Source organism: Lipophrys pholis, assembly GCF_963383615.2.
Source record: "Lipophrys pholis genome assembly, chromosome: 11".
Taxonomy (NCBI): domain Eukaryota; kingdom Metazoa; phylum Chordata; class Actinopteri; order Blenniiformes; family Blenniidae; genus Lipophrys; species Lipophrys pholis.
In genome coordinates, this window is record NC_137631.1 from 26,899,789 (window position 1) to 26,926,572 (window position 26,784).

The window sequence follows — 26,784 nt, forward strand, 5'->3', positions numbered from 1 at the left end:
GCAAAATGTTGAAAGATTAGAGTAAATGTCAGTGTTTCTTGTGTCTGTAATGAGGAACTGATACCAGTACAGTCTCATTTCAGCTCAGAGGTCTGGCCGAAGTCAATTACAGCGCTATCTTTACTCTTGCAATTTATCTGCTATCGTTCCACTTCCTTTTGCTTTGCCATAGCTGCCAGGCTTTGGAGATTGTTGTAAGTGGATGTCACCAAGTCCGTTTGGGCCCATGGAATAGTGGTTGGTGAATGTGACGTCAGCCATCCATATTTCATCAGGGTCACCATCCAGGCATCGAGACATTCAGGTTCCCACGAGAGAGAGCTTCAACCACAGTCTCATCTGCCATGTCTGGGTAAAGCTACCTTGATCTTCCCACAGGGGTGCGGGGATGATGCCTCGAGGCTGCAGGTACTTTGTCGCCTGCGCATTGCCTCACTGAAGTGAATAAGAAGATTCCAGGAATCCAATTACCAACTCGCTCACCCTAAGCCAGGGCAGACTGAAAGAGAGCACAGCAGCACCCAAGGAGAAGCGGTTGTACGACTGTGTCTCTGTGACAGAAGCATAGCGTGACATTTGGTGGAACTGATACTAGAGGATCATTATCCACATTAAACATGACACAATGTGGAAACAATATTCACACATACACACACACACACACACACTCACACACACAAAACAACTCCTGACAGTGTCACGAGGCCCAATCTAGGGCACTTTTTTTGTGCAGAATCTATTCGGGCAAAGTGGAGCAAGTCGCCGAATTGTAAGCTAAGACACTATTTCGGCAAATATTGACTGTGATCTTGTGTCAACGTGGCATGAAGGAATGTCAGAAGAGCTGCCAACCAGTTCAGGCTGCAATCCACAGAGGCCATCTGCCTCACCCCAGAGAAGAGCAGCCCCCTGCCAGGACAAACACACACACACACACAAACAAACACAAACACATGCACACACAGATAACAGAACTTTGCCTGCATGTCAAAGCTTTGTGCTTGTATTACTGTCACACTAAGACATATGTTTGCACACTTGACATGTCAGGCATTAGCATGTGCCTGTCTGTCTTCCTGCGCTTTCACAAATACACAACACAGCACACTAAGACACAGAGGTAAGTTACCTCAGGGCTAAAAGTAACTATGGATTCCAAATCCCATTATGTAAAAGGTTTCCTGCTTGTGACCACAGGCTATATATGTACTTTTTAGTCCAAGACAAAAGCAGCAGGGGTTTACGTGCATCCTTTTACTACCTGAGGGCTGACTCGACAGATGTGCTGTCTATGTATAAAACAGTTGTACTTAGTTTCCGTAATATTCTCCAACATAATGTCTCTCCAAAGGCGATTACAGTTGATAATATACAACTGTGCACCTGTAATGAGCGGCGCGAGCATAAACCAAATAGCATAAAGTCTTCAAACGCTATGAATTGCTACAACAAATCTTTTACAGCACCTTGTGTTCGCTCCGATGAGTTACAGAGCAGGAGGCAGATGCCGAGATCACAATTCCTATTTCTTTTTTTTAACTGGCTTACAGTTAAGATGCATTTTGATGGAAAATACAATGTGTTGCACTCCACACTAGCTCTGGAGTGTTCACAACTGAAACACAATAGCTATAAAGTGTGTGACAGCTCCTAAAAGGATTGTTAGAGGGATAATAACAGAGCGAGGAAGAAGCGAGGGGAGAGAATTAATCTAGCTTTCTGCTCAGGCTTTAAAGTTATTCTGCGGAGAGAAAAGTTCTCACTCGGATCTGACGATAGTTCGTTTTGGATAAATAGCCACTGTATCGTGGGGGCAGAGAAACTAATCAATGTTCTGATGCTATCTCCTAAAATGTTGACAGCGGCAATTTATGCACTTTAAGCCAGATCATTCTGCCCTGTGAGATGGAACAATCCTTTTTTTGTGATGAAGAACGAGAAAGGATAAAGATTATATTGCGACGTAAGGCTTTTACTGGTGCTTAATCAGAAAGAAATCAGAGCTGAAGCACTTAACATTTAGTTGACTATCAAATCTTTGTGGGGAGTAGTGCAAGACACATTCCTTGCCTTTTGCTTGTTGGTGCCTTTCCCAACCATGTCTCAGTGGTAATAGTGGTGATGATTTTACAAGGCTCCATCTAATTAGCTTGTTACAGAGAGACTAATCAGAGCCAAGGCAGATAATTAGAGCCTATCAGCTCTGGAATGATAATGAAGAATGCAGTGTGTGTGTGAGTGTGCGTGTGTGTGAGTGTGTGTGAACGTGTCAAAGCTCATGTGTTGCAAATGGGTGCACATGTGTGCACAATGCATTTTCCGCGGCTGCGAACGAGTGTGATTTCTTTCTGATCTGGTGTGTTATGTACGGAGCACCTGTGAAGGAAGCCCCCGCGAGAACCGAGCCAACACAAGCTGACTCACCGGCCCAAAAAAAACAATAGGTGCAATCAAATAACAGGCGCCGGCTCCCGTGGATTTTTCAAAGTCCAATATGCTTTCTGTGCTCTGTGCGATTAACAGGCGGTCATGACTAACATAACAATGCCACGTGAAAATTTGGATAATCGGAATGCAATGTGCGTTTGGCCAAGTCTCAGTGAGTGCAATGAACGTGGAGTGTTTGCATGTGTGTGTGTGTGTGTTCAGTATCAGTGAGTCGTTCTGTTGATGTTTCCTGCTGTTAATCCTCTCCTTGGGTACTTGCTATATAAAGCTGCTAAGTGGCTTGCCGGTATGAGGAAAGAAAAAAAAAAGTTGTCTCAAGTGCTTCTGTGCACATACTGTATACACTGCCCACAGTACAAGGACACTGAGTGTGTGTGTGTGGGAAGGGGATGAGAGGAAACAGAGTAAAGGAGAGAGGCTCAGATACAGAAACACAAATATCTACTAAGAGAGAGAGAGAGAGAAGGAGAGAGAGAGAGAGAGAGAGAGAGAGAGAGAGAGAGAGAGAGAGAGAGAGAGAAGAGGCAGGCAGCGTGGTGGAAGGAGTATTGTGTGATGCTTACTAGAGAATGCAAAATAACATTGCAAAGACAAGAGCATAAGGGAAGCACAACAAACAGAAAAGCACCGCACATAGCAGGAGAGCCTGTTGTTTGGACAGGAAACAGTATCAGACTGCGAGAGGAGAAAATTAAGATAGAACACACAGTATAATTAATAACACAGGGTTTCCCTAACGCATCCCTTGTTCCTTGTACTTCCGTTGAGAGAGGAAATTAAGATACGAATATTTCAGTGTGGAGTTAAACTAATTGCATCTGCAAGCATAAATACCAATGGCCCGTACGAGACATGGAAATTCAGGGGTGCTTTTTTAGCAGCAAGTGAATGGAAAGTGAAAATCAGCTCAAAGGGGGAGTAATGAGGCACATTAACCAAATGTTGGCGGTGTTAAGGAGGCTCTATTTGAAGCCTCCAGGCCCCTCCCAGCCGCTCCACGTCTCTGTGCTTAAAGCGGAGTGTGAAGCCGTCAGCAGGGGATCAACACGCTAAAAGCACTGGGGACAGAAATCTATTAACTCAGGGATCCTGGCGCCACACACCCCGGACTCTGCAGCAGCACAGAATGGCTGACACACTAACCGCGTAAACAAAAATGCAAGCGCTTTTCATCCCAGAACAATTACAAGTGGTCGACGCCTTCAACTTGTAATAATTCTCCCGCTTGCATCTCAGCAAAAAAGCGATTTCAAACAAAGTGCAACGTTGTTGAATCAAGAAGCTTGTATGTGCGATTTTGAGGGCGATAATATTGCACGTGATCTATCATCTGTTGTATTGACATCTATTTCCCATGGGAACATTCACCATATTTGTTTGACAGCTTTCAAATCTTTTTTCCCCCGTCAGTATCACCTGCAATACATATCTGAAAAGGAGAAATGGTGTAAGCAGAAAAAAAACCAACAGAATTCATGTTTCGTGGTAAAGTTATTTCCTTCCACACCAAAAAAAAACCCCAAAACCTTCTCTTTTAATTGTCCTTGTGATTAAGTGATTAAGATGGCTGGGGTCCCATTATGTGCGACGCCTCTTCAAGCGGTGAGCCTTAATCTTTTTTCCCAGAAGCCCTCTCCCGATTTACTTTCAATTTAGGGTCAGCGGGGCTGGAGCCGATCCCAGCAGAGTGCAACCTGGGCAGAACATCACATGGCGAACACATGTAAAGTCTACACATAGAGGCCCAGAACTAGACTGAGCCATGTCTACGTTTTTCTGCAGTGATCCTTTTTTTAAAAAAAAAAAAAAAAAAAAAGGGGAGCCGCAGAGTCATCAGATTTATATAGAAATATGGGATTTTTTCCCCAGATCAATTTGTTCTGACTCTGTACTCATATGAAGCCTTGGGGTCTTGTGATGTTGGTCCCACCAATCTGCATTGGGATTTAGTGAAGTCACATAAAATCAGTATAGATTAAAGTTTAATTAAAGTCTTCTAGATCCCAGTCATCTCCCCTCTCCTCCGGTGTCCCACCGGGCTCTGTCCCAGGCCCCATCCTCTCCATTATCTATCTCCTCCCCCTTGGCCATTTTTTTTGTATATAATATTGAATTTCACTGTTTGGTGGATGACACCCAGCTCTACCTTTCCACCAAAAATTCTTACACAAGCATATTTATTTTTTAAAATGTCGGCCTGCTGCAAATGTCTGCTTGTTTTTAACTGTATTTTAACATGTTCGTTGTGCACAGTGACCTTGATTGTCCTGCAAGGCACCAATAAATAATTGTATTATTATCATTAAGGTGAGCTGTGACCGGGAAATCAAAAATCCATAAAGTATCATTTCCATTGCTGGTGTTGCATTTTATGATCAATATGGAAGTAAACATGGCCTGGAAACCTCTTCAATGGGCCGCGGTGTGAGCGGAGCTGGACTTACAGAAACTAGGATTTGTGGTATTGCTGCTTTAAAGATGCTGAAGTAAACTGGTAGTTTTCCCTTTAGAGCAGTTCCATTTTTCTTGCGGCATTTGCATATAGTTCATTTCTGTTCTGTGTCATATTTACTGAAGCCAAAAGGTCTCCACACAACTGGCTCTGCTTTTTTTTTTTTTTTTTCCTGGAACAGCCTTCTCTCTCCACCTCGACATAAATAAACAGTCCAAAAAAAAAAGATGCTGCAAAGTAGAAATCGTCTACTAAATACTTAAAAAGGGATACTTGTGGGACACACTTGTTGTTGCCACAGAGACTTCTGAAGTTAATGAAGTTGACCAGCCCTCAGTGGTGCTGGAAAAGGCCTTTTAGTGTGTTTTGTTTGTTTGTTGTTGCTTTTTCTTGTAACTGTGTTCCAATAATGGCTGTCCTTATTATCTCTCACAGCTGAGTTTTATTGGTTCTAACGGCTCGATGCTGAATCAAATTCCAGCTGCATGTCTGTGTCTGAGTGTGGTCGGATTGAGAAAAGAAAAAAAAAAGAACTAACTATGAATGACAGTGATCGGCCGTTTAATATGGGACAATATGATTTGTCGTTTAAGTCATGAGGAAAATAAGGGAAGCACCACGTGGATGGAGGATTTTAGAAGATCTATCTGAAGGAAGGAAGGACGGACGCCTCTCCCTGAACAGACCCGTAAAAGTTACAGTTTCTTTTCCGGTAGGCTCATTTCTCTTGTATTTCCGCCAAAAGAATTACAAAACTTATACAATCCCTTTTGTTTTATTGCTTTGAGCTGAGAAAATTGTACCCCATTCACTTCTATTCACTTGCACAAAAGAGGAGGATTTAGAGAGGAGCAAGTGTTGAATGGAGATATACTGGTAGCGTGTTGCCTTCAGGGGAAAGAAATGTATAATTAAGCTGAAATATTTTAAAGTGCATTTCAAACAACTGCAGCCTACGCTGATGTGTTAGGATTCACATACTAAAATAACGTTCAAATATTTATCAAGTCTAAATGAGAAAAGCGGATTTTCCAATAATTGTCCTTTTTTTTCAATCTGCAAGATACTGTCTGATTATTTCCACATGGTAATTAACATCACGTATTTGATATACCAACTTGCACCGGGGTGAATATTCAGACTTAATACCTGTCAATGAATTAATGAAAGTAGCCACATGCACCAATTATTCAGTGACTGACACTAATTCACATTCCTATTGCATGCTGCAGGAGTTGTTTTTGACCAGGGGAAGAAGATATAGTGTCTCATTACTCCACCAGCCTCCACCCACAATTCCTTGGAGATGCTCGTTGTGTTGTGTGCCGCTGCTCCCCAGAGCCCCGGACGAGGCCAGACAAGTAGCTGCACTGAATTCGCATGATGAGGCATATACGCGTCATGCACTTCCATCTTTGGGATACTCCATAATTCTCTAGTTTTGGGGGTATGCCCTGCCAAGACCTGACGGTGCAAAAACTGAGTGTGTGAAAACAGTGAGTGTTTTCAACTTGAACACAGATGTTGATTATAGGAGTCCCACCAAAAATTCACACTCACTATGAGAGGGCTAAATTGTGACTGATCTCATAAATTACAAGGATAAATAGAAGGTATGGCTTGTAAAGTCTACAAAGGTTTTAACAAACATTTTGATTTAGTACTTCAATTACATAATATACTGTAAGTTGCCCAGACTGTTTGTCGACCTAAAAGGTCACTTCAAAGCAGCTGTAAACCGCACTCACTGCTGATTTGTCCCTAGATTAACCAGATGACTGTTATGTAAATGCTAAGGCGTGCAGCATATGCTTAAGAGAACATGATGTATAGCTTTACACTCGCCCCACCCAGTCACTGTTCGCTGTAATTGTTCCCACAGGTTTAAGTCCACACTCTGTGAACCTTGGTGGCTATATAAATAAATATATATATATGTGGCCGGCTGTTTCTACGTATATTGGAAGATCATTCACATCAGACACTTGGTCCTGCAGTGTCAAAGACGATATGTGAGGGAAAGAACAAAAGCCCCGTAGGAGAGGTCAGAGGAGCAGCGAAAGTAAAGGCGTCCACACTGGACATCGAAGCATTCTTATCCAAACAACAGTGGAATATTTGAGACGTGGCACTTTTATGTGATTGTGGCTTTTTACTAGATTATTTGGTAACTTCTTGCCCAAACGGCTGACGCCCATTCTACATGACAACGTTTTCAAGTGAAAATAAAAAAAACCTTTGTTGGGTTTTTGGGCGTCCGTTTACGGAACTTTTTAAAAACGCTCCGAACGGTGGAAACGCTGCCACGGCCATAGTAAATAGTTCTTCTGCACACGCTCAGTAGATGGACAATAACTATTGTTTTCTCTGGTGTGGTGACTCCCAGTCCATATTCTCCTGGGACTTGGTAGATTTATTTTGACAGTCACCGCAGTAACAATCCAACTTGGTCCTCTGTTCATACTAATGTCCATGATCTTCCATTGTTAATGTTTATAGCATATTGTTCTCTGCACATGCATGTGTGTGTGGTTTTATTACGAATAAACAAACAGCAGCACCCACTACTGGCCCAACATGAAAACTACATCATTTTCAGCGTTTCTGCTATTTCTGTGTAAACACACATCGAGCTCCCACAAGATCACAAATCAGTGTATCAGGAAAAGCAGAGGAAGATGTTCACATGTTGATATTTTCCACTGTTTTAAGTTTTGTTTGCTTGAGGATGTGTGCATCAGTTAGACCCCAGGTTCATTTTTTTTTTTCTTTTTCTTATTTTGTATTTTCTGCTTCGTGCTGTTGTGTTTTTTTCCTCCTCGATTTATTTGTTGCACGACATTCAACTCAACTGTTTTTTAGGCGCTGCAATGCATGCTGAGGTGGACTTTGAATGAGTAATTATTCCAAGTCTTTTAATGTTTGAATGTGTGTTTACTAATGGATTCATTGTATTCTGTAAAATTGGTGGATGTCATGTTGTTTCATGTCACTGACTAAAAATGCCCCTGAGCTCAGTCACCTGAATGAAATATTGTGAATCTAGTTTGGTCAAATTTGAATTAGCCTTTCCTGTTTTGACAAATAGTCTTAATGCCTGCTGTAAAAACAGTCTGTTGAGCTTGAAGTGTGAGTCTTACCGGAGAGACACTCAATACATTAATTATGCAGGATTTCCATTTGACAAAAAAACAATACTGCATGCATTGGTAAAAGTGTGGCTGTATTTGTTGACAATGTACTACGTGACGAGTGTAAATTCTAACAGGCTAACCAGATATCATTTGAACATGAACCGACAGAAGGGAGGAAAAGCAAAAAAAAAAAAGTATAAATCTATGACGACCATGTTAGTTACATCAAATCGCCACACAGTTGAGGTCATCAAAATGCCAGGTCTGTATTAAAAGAATAAATTCCCTCATGCATTGTCTTGAAAACTTTCCATGCAAGGAGGAAAGAGGGGTTTGTAGACGCAAAGATATTTCATGGAGTGTAAAAGTGGCACATAGTGCATCACAAGTGCTTCGCAATGACGTAGTTGTCATTTTCCCATCAGGCATCATGTCTATAGCAAACACACTTGTACGCATGTGTGCGCCCATGAGCGCGTAGGTCGTAACATGAGGTGTGGTCAGGTGCTTTGGCCGTGCACAGCCGTCTCCAGGCAAAGCAAATGAGCTGTTGACCAAATAAAATGGGGTCCTAAGTCGATGGTGCGGCGCTTTATTGTGTTTTTAATGGGCGAGTATGACTGTGTGCCATTACACGTAGCTCACAACTCAAGTTCTCTCCACTCGGCGGCTGCTGGGAGAGGTGGAAAGAAAGAATTACATTTATTCACGTTTCTGTCATTAGGTAGTTTTTTTGTGTACTTGGATTTTTTTGGAGTCATTTTTACACTCTGTAATTTTACTTTTACTTAAGAATGTTTTTTAAGTATATGCCACTACATTATCAATTATACCGGTTACTGAGTGAAAATGTTAAAAATAAAATGATCAAATTAAAAATATTGTCCATAATTCAGTAAAATTAGAGCAAATTAGAAGCCTACAGAATGGCTCTTAGTACATTTCAGAGTATATGGAACCCCTTCTTTAATATGTTCAAGAAGTAGACCGACAGCATATTTTATATTTATTGACGCCGTACTGGTTCTTTTTGTCTTTCTGTTCTTAGTTTTTGTTTTTGTTTCCTTTTTAAAGCTAGTTTTACTTTTAGGATTTGTATTTTTAATTTTTTTTATCTTGATTTTCTTTCCTCTATTTTCCCTTTTCTTCCACCGTTAGTTGTGTGTTCATTGCTAATTGTACAGACCCATTTGTGTGTGATTGTGAAAATACCAATCAATAGATTTGAGAAAAATACTGTGCCCCGGAAATACCGCAGTGAATGATGGGTAGAACAAACTACAATATTTAAGGGACTACTTTGGCTTCAAGCGCAAAAAAGGCAACAGCATTATTCTGCAGTGTGAGCTGTGTGAGCCCAGAGAGGCCACGCTAGATTTATATCCCATTGATTTTTTTATTTATTTTTTATTTTTTGCGCTATTTAGGAGAGACCATTCTCCTGCTGTCAAAAAAGTAACTTAGTAACTTTCACTCTGAGTACATTTTATATTTTATTTGACCTATTTTTTACTAAAAACTAATTTTTAGACTGGTAATTTTGCTTGTACTTGAGTCAAATCTTATCAAAACAGTTGTACTTTTACTTGAGTAGAACGTCTTAGTACTTTTTCCACCCCTGCCCGTATGATTAGAAGCAAGGTGTAAATGATGTATAATTGTTTGACATATCGTTGATTCTTTTTGATAAATTTGGAGGTGTTGGGATGGCTGAAGTTTAGCGTTTTTATTAGTTTTTCACATTACCAATAGAATAGAATGGGAAAACTCCATTAATCCCAGAGGGAAATCCTTTGTAGCATTGTTCCACACAGAATAATTAGAGTAGAAGTTAAAATATCAATAAGGCTGAATTTAAATTAACTAAGTAATAATAAATATCAATACGGCTGAGTGCTGACTGGTATAAGAATAGATTAATGAAATTAACAGAAAAACACAATAAACACTATTTACGGGGAGGAGTTATAGAGTCTTATGGCCAAGAATATAATCCTACAGTCAGGATCAGACAGAGATTAATATGTCCTTTTTTTTCATTTTTTTTTTTCATTTAATACAAGTGAGAAGAATTTGTCTTCGAGCAGCTGTCAGTCCTGAACTCTGCTGTTTCTGTCACTACTGCTTGACTAAATCTTCTTTCATAAGTCATATCAGCCTCATGTATTATGCATCAGCACAGATTCCCACACTCAACGTCAAAAATGCTAAAAATAGTAAGGTTGAGACCTACAATAAAAAGTAGAAGTTCCACATGAGTGAGTATGGAGACTGGAGATTTGAAATAAATAAAAAAAGAGAGAGAGAGAGAGAGAGAGAGAGAGTTGGCAATGTCTCTTTGACTTTCTGGTCCTTTTTTTGGGGCATAACATCCAAAAACACGCCCATGAATAATTGAGAGAATAACTATCACCCCTTTGAACTATGCGCTGGACTTCGCTGCAGACGATCCGCCATTAGAATTGCAAACGTGTACTTTGATTTGCACAAACTGCCTTGAACTTTAGACAGTGCACGTCATACCGCCAAAAACCCCTCAAAAACCTCAATTCAAAGCCACATGACTAAGAAATCAACAGATAGGGTTTGGCCACTAAACTCATTTAGAATACTACTTCTGCTATCCAATTTTATTTATTTTTAATTCATACTGAGAAGTAATTTAAGCTTGTGAACTAAAAATACATTTCAATACAACAGGCTAAATTGTTCAATTATCTATTGAATCGTCAAAGAAATTACAACAGGAAAGCCTCAGATTTCTCTTTTTTTTTCTTCTGGAAAAACAGCCTCAAATGTCAAATGACTCATCCTCCACTAGAATTAGTTTACTAAATCTGTATCCAATAGAAATTCTAATGCAGGATTCTTTTGCACCGGCAGCGGCACAGGCTTTGGATTCCGGCCCGAACGTGTGAGGTGTGCAACTTAAATTCAACGAGACTGGCTATTAAAAATGTCGTTTTTTTTTCCCCAACGGAATTATGTAAATCCCCGAAACAGAATACAGTACAGCTCAGATTATATTAACAAGGTCTACCAAAATTTATATTGTGAATGAATTTCACCATTATCCTTTTATTCACTGCTTTAGCGTACTGCTTTGCATTGTCAGTCACATTCACTCCAATTTGATGCGCTTGAAAAAAAAAAAGAAGTAGTTCCTTGCTTAAGCTCACCAAAGGATCGCCACTGTTTTCTGGGTGCTTGTATACACAACGACGCTGGTCGGAGCCACTGAAAATGAAACGTCTCGAAAACACTCTTGACTCTTTTCGTGGAAATGGAGGAAAACCGAACTGTTTGGAAACGCTTGAGCTCCGTCTCCGTGGAGATGGCGGAGACGCTGCTGCTGTACACGCGCACCGCGGCTGTAGTAAACATTTCTTCTGCGCGTGCGCCAGTAGATGATAGCAGCAATGGCGGCAACCAGAGTGTCATGACCTCCCAGTCCATATTCTCCTGGGACTTTGTAGTTTATTAGCTTACAGTCACCGTAATAACAATCCAACTCCCTTCTGGAAATGACAACAGACTTGACCCAGAACAGACAAGCATGGCGATCTTTTGTTGCTGCCTGATGGCATTCATGAGCATGACTGACTGTGACTGCCTTGCTCTAGGGAACTTCTACATATGGACATGGAGAGATGAGGAATCGAACCTGTGACATTGCAACTGAGAGACGATCCACTCGCCGCCGCTTATATGAGCACATTTAATTCATCAAACCTGATCATACAACATGAAAACATAATGTGAATATTGTGTTTAATTGTTTCAGCTCAACAGAAACACTGTTGTGTTTATGTTCTAAATATTTCATGCATCTTCTATATTGTTCCCACATACAAACGGGAGAACCAGGAATATGTTCCCCACATTGCGTGGCATGCTAAATAATAAATGAAATCCAGTTTATGTACGTATCACTCTAGGAGAGTCCTACACCCGCAATAATGGAGCCCTGCGGGACGCCTGATCGTTTGGTAATCAGTGATGTTGGTGAACGGATTCCCAGAAGAAAGGTTTAACAGGCAAACATTCCAAGTATCGCCGGAATTGTCGAGATTGATCGGAAATGTCTCTCACCTCCGTAAGATTGCTGAAGAGTATTTTCCGCTCCGCTTCAAGATAAATCCTCTGCATCTTTAAGATAAAAATTTAATGCCACCTCCTGCAAATCTGTTTAATCATTCTGATATGCAAACTCCACATAGTTTATTCAAACGCGGGTTGAATGCAGATGTTCTGCTTAACACCTGTCAATAGAGCCGGTTTCAATATCCATCCAACCAAAACATTTGGCATGCTCTCAAACAGAGTGTGAGTCATGCGGATTTATTCATGCTGTTATATTTGTCACTCGGCAAAGTCCGACACATAACAGCCCCTGTGTCGGAGGAACAGCCGCTGTTACGTTTGTTGTGACGGTTTGTCATTTGCTCATAGACGCCAAATAGGGCGTCAAATGTCACTTTGTGTTGTTCTACAGCTTCACCTGGGTGCACATGCTGCAGAAAATCCAAGTTTTAAGACCTTTCTTTTCCATTTCTTTCAGAGAAAAAAAGAAAACCCTGATTACCACCATATTAATCCTTGACTTTGACTCTAAGTCATAAGAAGGTCTGATTGTTTCTGAATGCTTAATCATTCCAAGAGTGTATAGCAGCTTCACTGGTAAGAAACACTTTGAAACCTCCGCATTAGTTACCAAACCAAGGTCTGTGAACACAACCCGCAGTAAAAGCAGTCTTTGCTTTGACACAGGCGATTACAGTCGATGCGACACCCAGACGTCAAGGCGAAAACACTAAGCTCCATCTGTGTTCAGTCACCTGACTCTCTTGACGGTTGTCTTTTAAGCGTGGTCACTTTACCACTTCTCATTTCACTCTCACCTTGGCCTCAGTGTGTTCCAACAAAGAGAAACGACAACTGACAGAGGCAATGGCCACTTCTACACCACTGCCTCAAAACCCTCAACTGTACTTATGGATGAAGTGAATACATGAGCAGAAATAGTATGAGTGTGAACAGTCTTTGAAATTTCTCACCAGAATAAACCCATAAAATCTGCATTCAGTGTATGGCCTCACAGTCGTTGCACTGTGCAACCAATAGAGAAAGAAAAAAAAACAACAACCCTGCATTGATTAAATAAGTATTTACTCTTTCAGTGTTTAGAAAGTGGGGATGAATAGAGATGGAAAAGCAGTTATGTTGTGGCAGCAAGTCAGGGAGATGAGAAATATAAATATTTCATGTGTATTTACCAATGAAAATATCAATAATAATAAAAAACTTTATTCATATAACATTTTTCAAAACAGAATTACAAAGAGCTTCACTGCAAAGTATAGGGAGAAATCAATAAAAACAATAAAGAGGTAGCATATATGTGTCAAAAAAAAACCAATCAAACTGTACAAAAGGTGGGTTTTTATGGGACATTTAAAAGAGGATGACATTTCAAGAAAGATGCATTTTGGGAAAAAAATGAGCTGCACTTTATATAAGGTATGAATAAACACTAGATATACTTATGTTATTTCCTGCTTTGGCGCTTGTATTTATAATTGTATTTTCAAGTACAAAAATATCAGAAAGAACCATCACCAAATCTACTCCAATAATCTCAAATAATGGACATTTAAAAGGATGAAGGCACTTGTACAACTACATAACTAATTTAGTTAATTGCAAAGAGCTTATTTACCATAAATGATCCCACAAAATCCGAAATAACACTTTCTGAAATAAATTGAGAAAGTGTGGAAACCCAGCAGATTTCTGTATTACACCAGAAAATGTATTTATCTGAATTTCAGCCATTTCTGGTTGGTTGCCTTCTTGCTGCATAGAGTCTGTTTTTGTGACTGATTTAAAATAAAAAAAAAGTGACTGTAAAAACAAAACCTGTTTGCTGAAAGTCAAGCAAGTCAAACTCAAAATAGCAGAAAAGTCATGTTATCTATAATTCATGTAAAATGTGCAATTTTAACACTTTTTGTATGAAAACTTCAGCAATACTATATACACACGCATCAGATGTGTCCTAAAACAAACATGCATAAAAGAAAAAAAAGAAAAAAGAAAAAGCCTTATAAGTCCTCCCATCGTTGCAGCGAATGCTGGAGACACCACCGAAGCCGACGGGAACGTGTGCTCCCAGCAAATCAATATAAGTCCCACAGGATAATGAGGGCTGCTACAGGTTGACTGTTAAGATGCGATAAATAGGTTTGCAGGCGTCTCCTCAAAGAATATACAGTATTGCTGTTTGCATTCCTTCAGGCAAATGGCTTCAAAGCTCAGAGGCTCCGACTGAAAATGCCTTTTGTCTCTCATCTAAACTCCGAAACAGACTAAACAAAACAGCTTCATCTGTGGGCTCTCTGAAAGATCAGTGACGATTGGAAGGTAAAAGCACCCTAACACAGACCGTAGACAGCCATTTCATTGTGCGAGAACAATACTCCAGTGTTTGAAACCTGATTGGGAGGCAGCATAATGAGCAGTAGGAAGGCAGTTGGCACCTGTCTCCCTACTTTGAAAACCTTTGATGTGCCAGTGAGTAGAAATGAATTGGATTTGCAAGTGGAGATTTCAACATAAAATTCCAAGTGTAAATCTATTATGTGGGATTTCTTTCCTTGTTTCAAGTTGAAATTGGGGAGAAATAACTATACACACAGGTATTAGTGAACATTTACATAAGCGCTACATTAGTAGTCAAGTATCTTCACTGTGATCAGTGATATCATTAGAGCAAGCTGTGAAGTGTGCTTTCTGGGTTAAAATAATGTCGCCGCAATCCAAGCGGACACTTGGGGCAGACATAATACACACTCACACATGTACAGTACAGTCTACAGTGCTCCCACACATCCCAGCACCTAATACACTGTAAATGAATGAGCTGCTCACACGGACACGCCATCACGTGGCTTTTCAAGAAGGTGGGGCGGGAGATTCATCTCAAGGACTCCCCGAGATGGAATATTACAGTGCCGTCGCTCAGCAAGAAGATCTGAGGGCCCCACCTTGCTTCAGGGTTTTTTATTTGCTTGTCTGAAGCTGGGAATATATGGTGTGTATGTTTTCTCAACTTCTATCATGTGTGTGCTTCTGACCTGTTTGATACTCGTCGGGGAATTGATGTTTTATTGAATTGCGGCTTGTTTGCGCATCCATGTGTGTTTGAAGGCTTTCATGTGTGCGTCCGACTCTATGAGGGGATCGTATGGAAGTTGCATAACTTTAAGTCATGTGTGTCGCTGGCCTACTGGTGTGTAACAGCAATTAGTGTACAGTCCATAAGTGTGTGTTTATGTGCCTTTGTGTGCTCAATGGAAAGGCTGACGAGCGATACTCTCCAATACGCAACCCTGAGCGTGTACTGGCCTGGAGGTAAAGTGGAAAAATCTAAGTTATAGGAAGCCCAACAGAGAGGAGGAAGAGGAGGAGGAGGAGGAGGAGGAGGAGGAGGAGGAGGAGAAGGAGAAGGAGAAGGAGAAGAAGAAGAAGAAGAAGAAGAAGAAGAAGAAGAAGAAGAAGAAGAAGAAGAAGAAGAAGGGGGAAAAAGCAGTTGATTCCATGTTGCTCTCTTCTATTCCAGTCCTGCCAGAAAGGTGCACTGTTCATGACTGAGGCTTTCATTTGGTCATTAGTCTCTATCAGCACCCGTCTGTTAGTGTTAGTGTGTGTCAGCGAGCTATCTTTCTCCCTCTCCATGGTTTGATGATAGAGAGGTAATTTCAGCTTTATGGCGGCATGACTCTAATGATGAGGAAGGGACAGCTGAGAGCATGCGAGGCCACTGAAATATGCGGTGGTGTGTTCCCGCGCGCGTACATGCAAAAGCACACATCTGTGCTTTCTTTTATCTCGGTGTGTGTGTGTGTGTGTGTGTGTGTGTGTGTGTGTGTGTGTGTGTGTGTGTGTGTGTGTGTGTGTGTGTGTGTGTGTGTGTGTGTGTGTGTGTGTGTGTGTGTGTGTGTGTGTGTGTGTGCGTACGTAAGAGGCACGTATGTGTGGACGCATTGGGATGGGCTCCAAGTCCTACTGCCGTCCCCATCACTGAATGGGCCGTTAATGGAGAGTAATGAGGGAGTACTTTCATGGCAGATGTGCCCTCTCTGCAACTCTGTTTTACCACGAGACTGTAAAACTGACCCAAGTGAGACATCAGCAGGCAAGTAGCCTCTCTCCTTGTTCTGATTAAACTTTGCATGTGTTGCACGGATTTCAATGGTTTTGTGCACCAAGTTCGCCTCATGCCGCTGTACCCTACGTAAGTAAGAGTAACTATCATTTCGACACAGCACCTAGACTCACATTAAATGACAAAAGCCCTGGCGGTGTCAGCCAGGCCCAAAATCTGTTAGAGGGGCCATCTTCTTCACTGGAGTGTGAAATTATTTTAGCTCTCTCCTCATTATAGGATTTTAAAATGCATTATAGTTAGGGCTTTTATGGTGTGCTGCAGCATTAATTCAATTTGCCCCATTCACGCTTTCTTATTATCATGCTCAGTTCAAGCTACAGGGAGAAGAAGCTGCTGAGCGGTGCTCCCCGGCCTTATCTCTAAAGGATATAAACTACACTTCCCAGCTCAATCAGAGCCAGCCTGTACTTCTCCATCCATTCATCTACTTTTCTTCCGTCTCCTCCTCTGCTTTTCTCAGGATGCCGCTTCCTGTGGTGACCTCCATCTCTCTTTCCATCTTCCATCCCACTCTACATTTCCTTCTGAGCACGGGTGATTGATGGGGGTGGTCCACGGAGTGCTTTCGATATCTTTCGATAGAAACACGTGTATAGGCAAACAAACACACGCGGCCCGTGCACGAGCGGGGACGCCAACACACACTAATGAGAAAGTGGGACCAGGGCGAGGCAGAAGCAACAGAAGCAACCGCACAGGTTTAATAGGAAAACAAGCCACAGTGTATGGGTGAGACAGCATTAATCTATCACTGAAACCAGACCTGGGTCTGTGTTTGTTTAGCACACCACAGAGAGAGAGAGGCATTCTGGGAAACACCCTATCGCTATCTTTTATGGTGGGAAAAAAAAAATTATTTGAATAATGTCTTGAACACTGCAAATTTATTCCTGTGGAAGTGCAGCAGATTAGTGAGGAGCAGCCGTGTGAGGCCGGACTTGAGCTCTGACATTGTCCTTCTAATATGAATGCTGCACACTTGCTTGGATGCACACACACACACACAGACGCGCACACACACACACACACACGTACACACAAGCATGTTTTGTCCATCATCCGCATTGCTACACTAGTCACATGTATTAAACTGTAACTCTGCATGTGAGTGCGTTGTGGCTTATTTCTAATGGGGAAAAGAGGAAGAGAGGATGAGGATAAAGTCCTCATTTAGATATCTAATCCAGTGAGCAGTCTGTCCTGTGTGGACCATCATCTCCCATCATTAGCAGCAGGCCAGCAAGATTAAACAAGATCAATGTTTATCACCCACTGTGTTCGAGAGAAACCAAGTGTTAAACTCCCCCACCTCATCACAGTTTATCACAATATCTGCCACCGCAGCCACGACGTTAACCACGGAAATCTATGATTATTGCAAACATATGTGATAAAAGGCAGACATGAATGAACTTTAATGCCCCAAATCTGTGATAATGTTCACATGTTCATACTGGATGAACATGAGCTGATATTAATATCATTCAAATAAAAAAAAAAAAATGTAATGTTCCATTAGTAGGATTTGCGTCAGTATGTCAATATGTGGTAATCTCATTTTAAATCTAAATATTAAGACAAGCTGAGTGACTCATTTATGATTCTGAGTGCTAACTGAACGTTTAGGGACAGATCCTCGATTTAGTATTTAACAGACACAGCCATTTCTCAGTCAGAGATATCCATCAAAACCGAGTTACCGCACATTCGCACAATTAATTATTGAAATTACTCAAATAAATAGCAGCTGCGATGTCAGGGCAGAAAGGGCAGAAGTAATTATGAGTCGATAACTTGTGAAAAATGACATGACCAAAGTCTAAACAAAAGCTATGCTCTCTTTGTTGCGTAAGAAGCTCAAAGATAATTGTGAATTTATCACTTTTCATTCTGCCACCCCCCCCTATTCTTTTATTTCCTCTATTTCATTTTGAACACACAAAAAAAAAAATCCTGAAAGGTCTGCGGCAAACTCAGTTCCAGGTCTTGATCCTTAATGCATGGCAGCAGTGCATGTCTGTGATTCCAAAGCAAGGCTGCGCAGTACTAATGACACCCCAACCTCGCCACCCTATCCTTTCTCAGCACATCATAAGACTGTAGAGGCCATCTGGTCTGATTAGTCCACAGGATTAAGCCCTACAGTGTCGAGGCAGAGAGAAAGATAGAAACAAAGCCATGTCCAAAACAGACACAAATTGGGAGCGAGAAAGCAAAAAAAAAAAACATGTGCTCCATCAGCACGCACAAGCCAAGTTTGAAACAGGCACAACAAAAACATTCAACCACGTATAGATAAAGCACAGGAAAAGTTATAATACATTGTCCAAGTTGGATCACAGACAAATGGGGTGGGGGGGACTTTTATGTGTCCTCCTTTGTGATCGTTACAACATTTGGTTGAATAGTATTCCATATGACTGCAGCTCATGTAAAGACGTCTAATTTAATAACATATGGGAGGCCCACCTAAATGCTCAACAATCCTGAGAGGCGCTACATTTTCTCTGTATTAAAGACACCTTCTACTGTCGTCAGGCGTCCTCTAGCCGTGATGGAGCGGAATAGCCCAACCACGAGATGGGCATCATCTTCAAACAAATGTTCTCACATCTGAGCCTCGACTCGCTCGCTTCCTACGGTCTTTGAAAAAAACGTCGGTCAGACTAAATCTTTGCAAGTATTTTTCTTCATTCCACCATTTGCATGCATGGCAATCATTTTCATCTTTCCAACAAAAGACACTCTGTGTAAATTGGTTTCCCACAATTACTGCAATTTGAGCAATCGGTGCCCTTTACTCCAAAGCAAAGTTCACAGCATGTCAAAACATCTTACAAGGCGACTTGGCCAACCATGTGATCTTTTTTTTTTTTTTTTTTTTTTTTTTTTTTTCCTCACTGCATTAAAAATCTTCTTGTTCACTGCTCACTCTGAAAAGCTTTTAAAGTTGTCTGTATCCTGCGTGTTTATCAGTGCCTCCTTTGGCCACCGAGAGCAGGGCTGCAACCATTGTTATGCTGAGCTAATTGGACCTTTGGGTACAAAAGGTTGAGAAATTCAACAACAAATAGATAAATAAGCACGAGCACTGAATTCCCACGGCATATCCCAGTGCAAGTTCCAATTTTCCCTTGGTTATTCTGGCCTATAGACAAGCTTGTCTGAGAGGCTTTCATTAGAGAACTCCAGGACAGTTCTTCCAGCCCTTCGGCTCAATCACACACCTACCCCTCTGCAAGTTTGTAGACTATCAGCAGCAGTCTGTCACAACCTATTCTGCGACATATAAATTGTTGCTTAAAGTGATGTTTTGTGACTGGGAGCAAAACTGCTCCTAGTTAATCAATACCACAAAATCAATTCAGCTCTCTGGAGAAATGCCACAGAGAGACTACCCAGCATGCAAAGGTGGAGCCAAAACAAAAGTTTTCGATGGACGGGGGTGGGGAGTGGCAGGCCTGCAGGGGATGAGGCAGAACGCCAGCGAGAGAAAATATTACTGTGTTCATTACAAATGTTTTCACATTGAGGCAACGACGGCAAATACAATACAGATGATTAAATTATGTCAACAAAACTCACAAACTCAAACCTTAGTCTCCCACTAAGCTGCTGTCGGTGCATCGTGGATTAGTTTTGATATTGGAGGGGGGGGGGGAAACAAAAAACTTTAACATTGGTGATAAGGTACAGTGTGTGAGCAGTGCTCATTTATCACACAGGTAGACATCAAGTGGCGCAGAGGCATTCTGGGAATCTGTGCTATTGGAGGTCCGTGAGACATTTTACCTGACAGAGCCTGCCTCTGCGCAACGTCTGGAGGTGACAATGTCTGTGGTAATGGGCATCAATAATGCAGACCCTTGGCCAAATAAAAACTCCCTGTTGCCATGACTGTCCTCGCTGCACTGTACCACAAGCAGGACTCAACTTCTTCCGCACCACCACACACAACAAACTTGTGTATAATACATGTGGGTTGAATGCTAAAGTTTCGGGCATTGCGAGATACCCACTGCTGCTGCAGACAGGTGCAGTACACACTCACTCAATCCCTGTCTTCAACTCCAATTACATTTTTTTTTGGGGGGGGGGCCTAAGTGAACCCTGACATCAGCAGACAAACAACAAAATACCTTCTCTTCCTCCACTCTGCTTGTTGTCATGGTGGCAGGCCTCCACCAATCTGATCTCCTATCAGGGTCAATAATGACCTTATGAGAACGATCAGGTATCGGTCAGACATGAGCACTTCACATTAGATCCAGTTAGTGACGACGCCATTGTAATGTCATGGAAAAATGTGGCATTTCTACTCTCACTTATATTCATTAAGTCCTGCAGGCAACAAACACAGTTCCAATTGAAGAATAGATTCACCAGCTGTGACAGGGAACAACAACACCAAGTTTCACGTGTACAGGACCAAAACCGCCTTACAACATTGAAATGTTCATTCAATTAAGTATTATAAATAAAATATAGAAATACTGTATTTCGTTGTACAGTGGTATATGCACAATATATTTACTTTTAACTAAACTAAACTAACCATGCTTTAGTAAACCTCTTGGTGAAATTCCTTTTTCCCATTTCTAGGATGGGGTGGGCAGCCACATTACGGCGCTCCAGGGAGCTGATGGGGTTCAATGGTCTTGCTCGGGGAGCCACAGTGGTGACTTGTGGCCCATTGGGATTCAAACCAGCGAACTTCTGAATCCCAAGTCCAATTCAGTAGCCTCTAGGCTACTACTGCCCCGAAACCAGCAGATGTGGCTGCCATGGGAGGCGCTCTATCCGTCCAATGGGAGCAGTTTGTTCAGCTCAATGATGCTTGTGGACAGGGAATCATACTTGTAGCCTTCCGACTGAGAGATGACCCACTCTACCGCCCTAAAGAATGCTCTTGTGGAAATTGTAACAGACCAAACTGCACTAAAAATGCAGTCTGGATATACAGTATGTGCTTGGGTCTTACTCCATTGTAAAATGAAGGGAAAATACAAATATCTGACAAGTCTCATGTTTTAAATGAAGTTTTGTGACTTATTGGGGATCAATTACCCTCTCTAATTTCTATATTCACCCTAGATAAATGTCCTCTGAATGATACCTTGGTTTCGTTAATACATCTTTTAAAATGTTAACAGACTTTACCAGTCAGTGGGGTGACTTTAACTTTAGCAAAGGTTGAACAAAGAGAACAAAAACAGCAGACCAGTGTACAACTGAAGGTAGGAGTAGGAGAGCTCGTGTCTTTCTCTACGACTATGCAACTGACAGGAGGAGAGATAGACATCACTTTTATTGTAAAAATAGCATTTGTGGGGCACTTTGAAGTTAGACGTTCACTTTTCTATTTGGTTCTCGAAAATGTGATTTTACCAGCTTGTGGCCTCAAGTTTCTTTATTAAAGAACATAAACGAGAGATCCTTTGTATGAGTAGATTGTGCCGATATAACATTTTTATTATTCACTACCAAATTCAACAAATAGTTAAATTACTATCTTAGGCTGTAACTAACTTTTCAAAACATTTAGTTCAGCCTTCAGCCTACCAGGATGTATTTCATTCGTCTTGCATGAAACGTTTGAGTGAAATTGGACAAAAAAATCAATACTAATAAATGTACCTGCTATTTCAATTCACTGTTTTTTACATCATTCAGATTTGCTTGATGTTGAGATTGTAGTAATTTTTGGTGCTAAATGTGCAGATTTGGAAAAATACAGACTTTTTGAAAACGTATACTCTGTGCCACAACAAAGAGAAACTTTAAAGTTTGAATTTAAAGCTTCTCATGCTACTATTTCACCAGACCGGGCCGCTTCAAGATGAAATTGAGCTGTATGTGGCCCCTGAACTAGTTTGACACCCCTGCAGACCCTGGACAGGTCACCAGTTCATCACAAGATCAAGACAAAGGGATAAACAATCACATGCATAGACACATTTACACCAATTGCAATTTTCCAGTCACTCATAGCCAAACATGCCTGTTTTTGGTGGTGGGGTTCATAAAGAAAACATTGGGAGAACATACAACAAAAGAACGCTCCTATCACAGAATGGAAACCACTAAAACCACCATTGATAGCTGGCAATGACTTCAGTTACACTACATATAGTTAGAACGTAGAGTGAAAGTATTTGTGAATCTCCATCTATTGTTTTGTACAGACAGCTTGCTGGAGATTTATTTTGATGCCAATGCCACCACGACTTGTTTTTTTTTTTTTGCGTTATGGATGGAACTGGTTTAGATGTGTATCGGCAGACACACTTGTGTAAGTTATTGAAGTTTCTATTGAGAGAGGAAAAAGTTGAACAGAGCATCTCTTTCCAATTGATAAAACATGCTTCTTTTTTTTTCACTCCATCTCTCTATTTTGCTCTCTATCTTCACGGCGTTCCAAAGGGCAGGTCATACTTTTTCTTTTCACCTTCCCTCCATTTGCCCTGCAAACAATCTTCAGACAAATTTGAGCACACATTGCCCTTTTCGCTACTGTACGCTACAACATTTCCCCCCTCCACCACCTTCTTGTGCCCTGTAGCCATCCACTCTGCACTACAGGGTAGGGTACATGCACACCTCATTCCCCTTCTGCCACCCGAACAGTTTCTCACTTCTGCCCTCTAACCATCTGACAATTATTTTTTCACCAAGCTGACCTCTCATCAGCAGTATACAGCTCTCTGTCTCTCATCTGGCTGCCCTTTACTTATTTTCCGCGAAGCCCACAGCGGCGCGGGGAAAAACAATCTCACATATTGGCATGCATTTACACAACCCTTCCCATCTTTTTTTCTGCTTCCACGCATCTCTTGTCTCTCGTTCCTCCTCAGGTTGCTCACCTTCGCCTCACTTAACTTTCCTGATCTCCGGGGCCAACCTCTGTGACGGTGCCCTCAGCTTTGCGGTTTTGTCTTGGCCCTTTTTGGCCCCCAGCTGTAATGTTATGTATCCGATTTAAATATCTCCTCTATAGGTGCAGGGGAGCTTCTTTCCTTTCTCTTTCTGCTCTTGTTCCCCCAGCCTAATCCCATTTTTTTTTTAAAAAGAAAAGTGGCACACACACACACACACACACACACACACACACACACACACACACACACACACACACACACACACACACACACACACACACACACACACACACACACACACACACACACACACTCTCTCTCTCTCTCTCTCTCTCTCTCTCTCTCTCTCCCCCCTCCTACATGGCTTCAGATACATGCTAGGACTGTAGAGGAGAGAGGACTGCGGGGATGTTGCTCAGACACATCCATTTGATATCTGAGACACCACAGAGCAGAAATCTGATGCTGCAGGCATGTTACAGCTCCGAAACGTTACGTCAGAAGAAACAAATCTGGGAATCTCTGCTGCAGGGAATCTGAACGCTGAAAGACTAATCACAACACTTAATAAGATCCAACAAATATACACAATTATACATGTAGATGGAAGAAAAAAAGTACTCATGGATATCCACATGCAGACATACTCACAAGAGCATTAAAAATAAAGTATAGTCACCACAGGGATGATTTTTTTGTTTTTGTTTTGTTTTGAATGTTTTTATTCTCAGTAAATCTAATAGATGCACACAGCTTTTTGTGAAATTGTTTTCTATCTAAACAAACAGCCCCTCAGTCACAAATTACAAAACAAAAAACGAGATCGGGTCTCTTCTCAATTCATTTCACATCACAAGGGGAATATGCAAATACACTTTGGGGTGAGGTGGTGGGGGTTAGGAGAGGGGAAATTGGATTAAAGACAGCATGAGGCTAGATGTTGACTAGGAGACAGGAAGACGGGAAGAGAGATGAGGGCGGAGGAAAGAGAAGAGTGCAGACGAAGGTTTCTTGACAAAACGTTCTGACGAGAGGCGATTATCACAAACTGAACACCACCGTGCCCACAGACACCGAAAGGAGATGGAGAAACCGCTCCAATATCCCTCACTTCAACTCACAGAGGGCTGCACCACTTGTTCAATACTCCCCCTGACCCGTCAAATACCATTAACAGATTTCCACTCAGGTGCAAAGAAAAGGATTCTTTGGGTGGGACAACCAAAAGCAAAAATTCCCCACCATAAATCTAAACTGACGTCCTTTGTGGGCCAGCGAAAATCCTTTACAGGAAGAGCTGTAGAGGTCCCTCACTCCCTCTTCACAAAACAACACCACATAACCAGTATCTGTGAGTCATGAGTCATGGCCTACTTCCATTGCTTTTTCCGTTTTGTATTTTTTTTCCCACTTACTGTTGGTTTGATACACAGAGGCTATGTCAGGAAAATATCACTGTTTTCTCAAGGGATTTCCAGTGTACTGAATATTGTTTAGAATGCAAATATTCTGCCGGCATCACCGGGAGATCTAGTCAAGGAGAAAAGAAGGATACCTTCATTGGGCCCTGAGATAAAAAATAAATAAATAAAAGAATTGAGCTCCTTAAGCAAATAAGTTGAATCTACAGTATGTTAAATCTGATGCATCAGTGAGAGGAGCAGCATCAGCGCTCGTCCTGAAATCCACTTTATCCTGTCCTGCAGCAAAGTCCTAATTAAATCTCAACCCTCTCAAATGTATCTTTATGACCTTTGCTTACATGGATGAATAAAATTCACACCCCACACATCCTTCACACACTCTGGAGATAAGCTACAAAACATAGTTTTCTCAATAACTTAAGGAAAGTTTCGAGTAAAGTATAATTAAAAGAAACAGAAATGGGGCAAAACAGTTTGTTTTGTTTTTATAAAAGCGAAAGTAATTTCTAACTTTGGGGGAGTAATTAAAAAGTAAGTGGAGTAATGAATCACAGCACTTTGATGGTAATATGTAATATAAGGATATTGCTTGAGAAATAAGTGTGAAGAATAAACTCGCCCACTCTGGTTAGAGAATGGAAGCAGTCAAATGTGACAATATGTTGCGTGATTACATTAACCGATCAATTACTGCAGAAAATACCAATCAAAACTGTGACTAATTATATAAGATCTGGATTCGTGAAGCAGATATCAGAGTTATGGTAAATTACTGTGATCATGCACGAATGGGAATCGACATTTGGTATGAGTGGGCTGCTTGGATGACAAACACAGGCCAGGCACTCTATCCTGAAATGTTTAATGTGATACAAGACTCTTCACTTTTTCCAACAACACTCGTTCGGCAGAAACTTTTTACCATCGTGTTTAATGCAAAAGGTTACAAAGAAGGCTCGGCGTTCAAATGCATCTCAGACGCAGTGGCGGAGCTGCGGATGAGCTTTTAGTGAGCTCTTTCAGGTAACCATGTCGCTATGTATCGGCCCCATACTGAGTAATCCAGGCCCGCTGTTCCATCTCTTCCCCATCTGCAATGTGCCAGAATAATTTATATGCAATATTAAGTGTTATTCTCCATTTGAACAGCACTAATAACGGCTCCTCTGATGGCTCTAATCATAACGGCATTCCCACAGAAAACGTATTACCATATGAAAGCCGAGCACCACTGTGATTAGCAATTTGGGCCCACATTAACCAAATAATGAACACATTCACCATACATTTAGTAAATCTGCATTCACCAGTTAATAACCATACACACACGCGCACACACACACACACACACACACACACACACACACACACACACACACACACACACACACACACACACACACACACACACACACACACACACACACACACACACACACACACACACACACACACACACACACACACACACACACACACACACACACACACACACACACACACACACACACACACACACACAGAGAGTAAGATGTTTATTCTAGGACTTATCCAGTGAAGCAAACATTAAACTATAACACCTGAAAACAGAAAGCTAATCCCAAATACACACATTCCCCGAGTCTGCGAAAGACAGATTATGACATTAGAATATATGAGAGTTGAGACAGCTGCAGTATTAAGTGTCAGAGATGGAGATCAAAGGCTAGACTTTTCCACCTGAATTGGTAGATCTGTGTTGAAGTAAAATTTGAATTCCAAAAAATGAGGCCCAAATTAATAACAAAATGATTTAGCTTTGTTGCTACGAATGCACAGACGGCGCTTCACCTTAAGGACAGTCTTGGAAAAGTGCTCTCAGCTCTGACACTGGTGGTGTCTGGGGCTATTATGTAGCACAGGTTTATATTCCAGTGCGCTATTTCTTTCCTGTCATGTTTGTGACGTGTGGAAGTCTGTCTGTTTGTTGCTCGCAGTGAATGTTGCTGACTGTGTTGTGTGTGAAGTCTTCATAGATGGCTGTCAGGAGGTGTTTCTGCTCGACATTCAGCAGGTGACTGTCAGCACCACGGACAGCTCTGTGCCACGGAGAGTTCATGGTGGTAAAACATGTCGAGATGATGCAACACACAGGGCCTCATTAAAATGGTTGTTATTGTACCTGGGGTCAATATTCATATGACCACACTGTCTCACTCTTGCATACAAACAAGCGTCT

General features: G+C 41.4%; 1 protein-coding gene across 1 annotated transcript in view; it reads right to left on the reverse strand.

The window, feature by feature from the left end:
* The window catches only part of LOC308117365 (neural-cadherin-like), a gene marked incomplete at both ends in the record, with an annotated part of 106,218 nt that overhangs the window by 76,909 nt on the left and 2,525 nt on the right, over window positions 1-26,784 (reverse strand). The gene's annotated exons all lie outside the window — the stretch shown is intronic.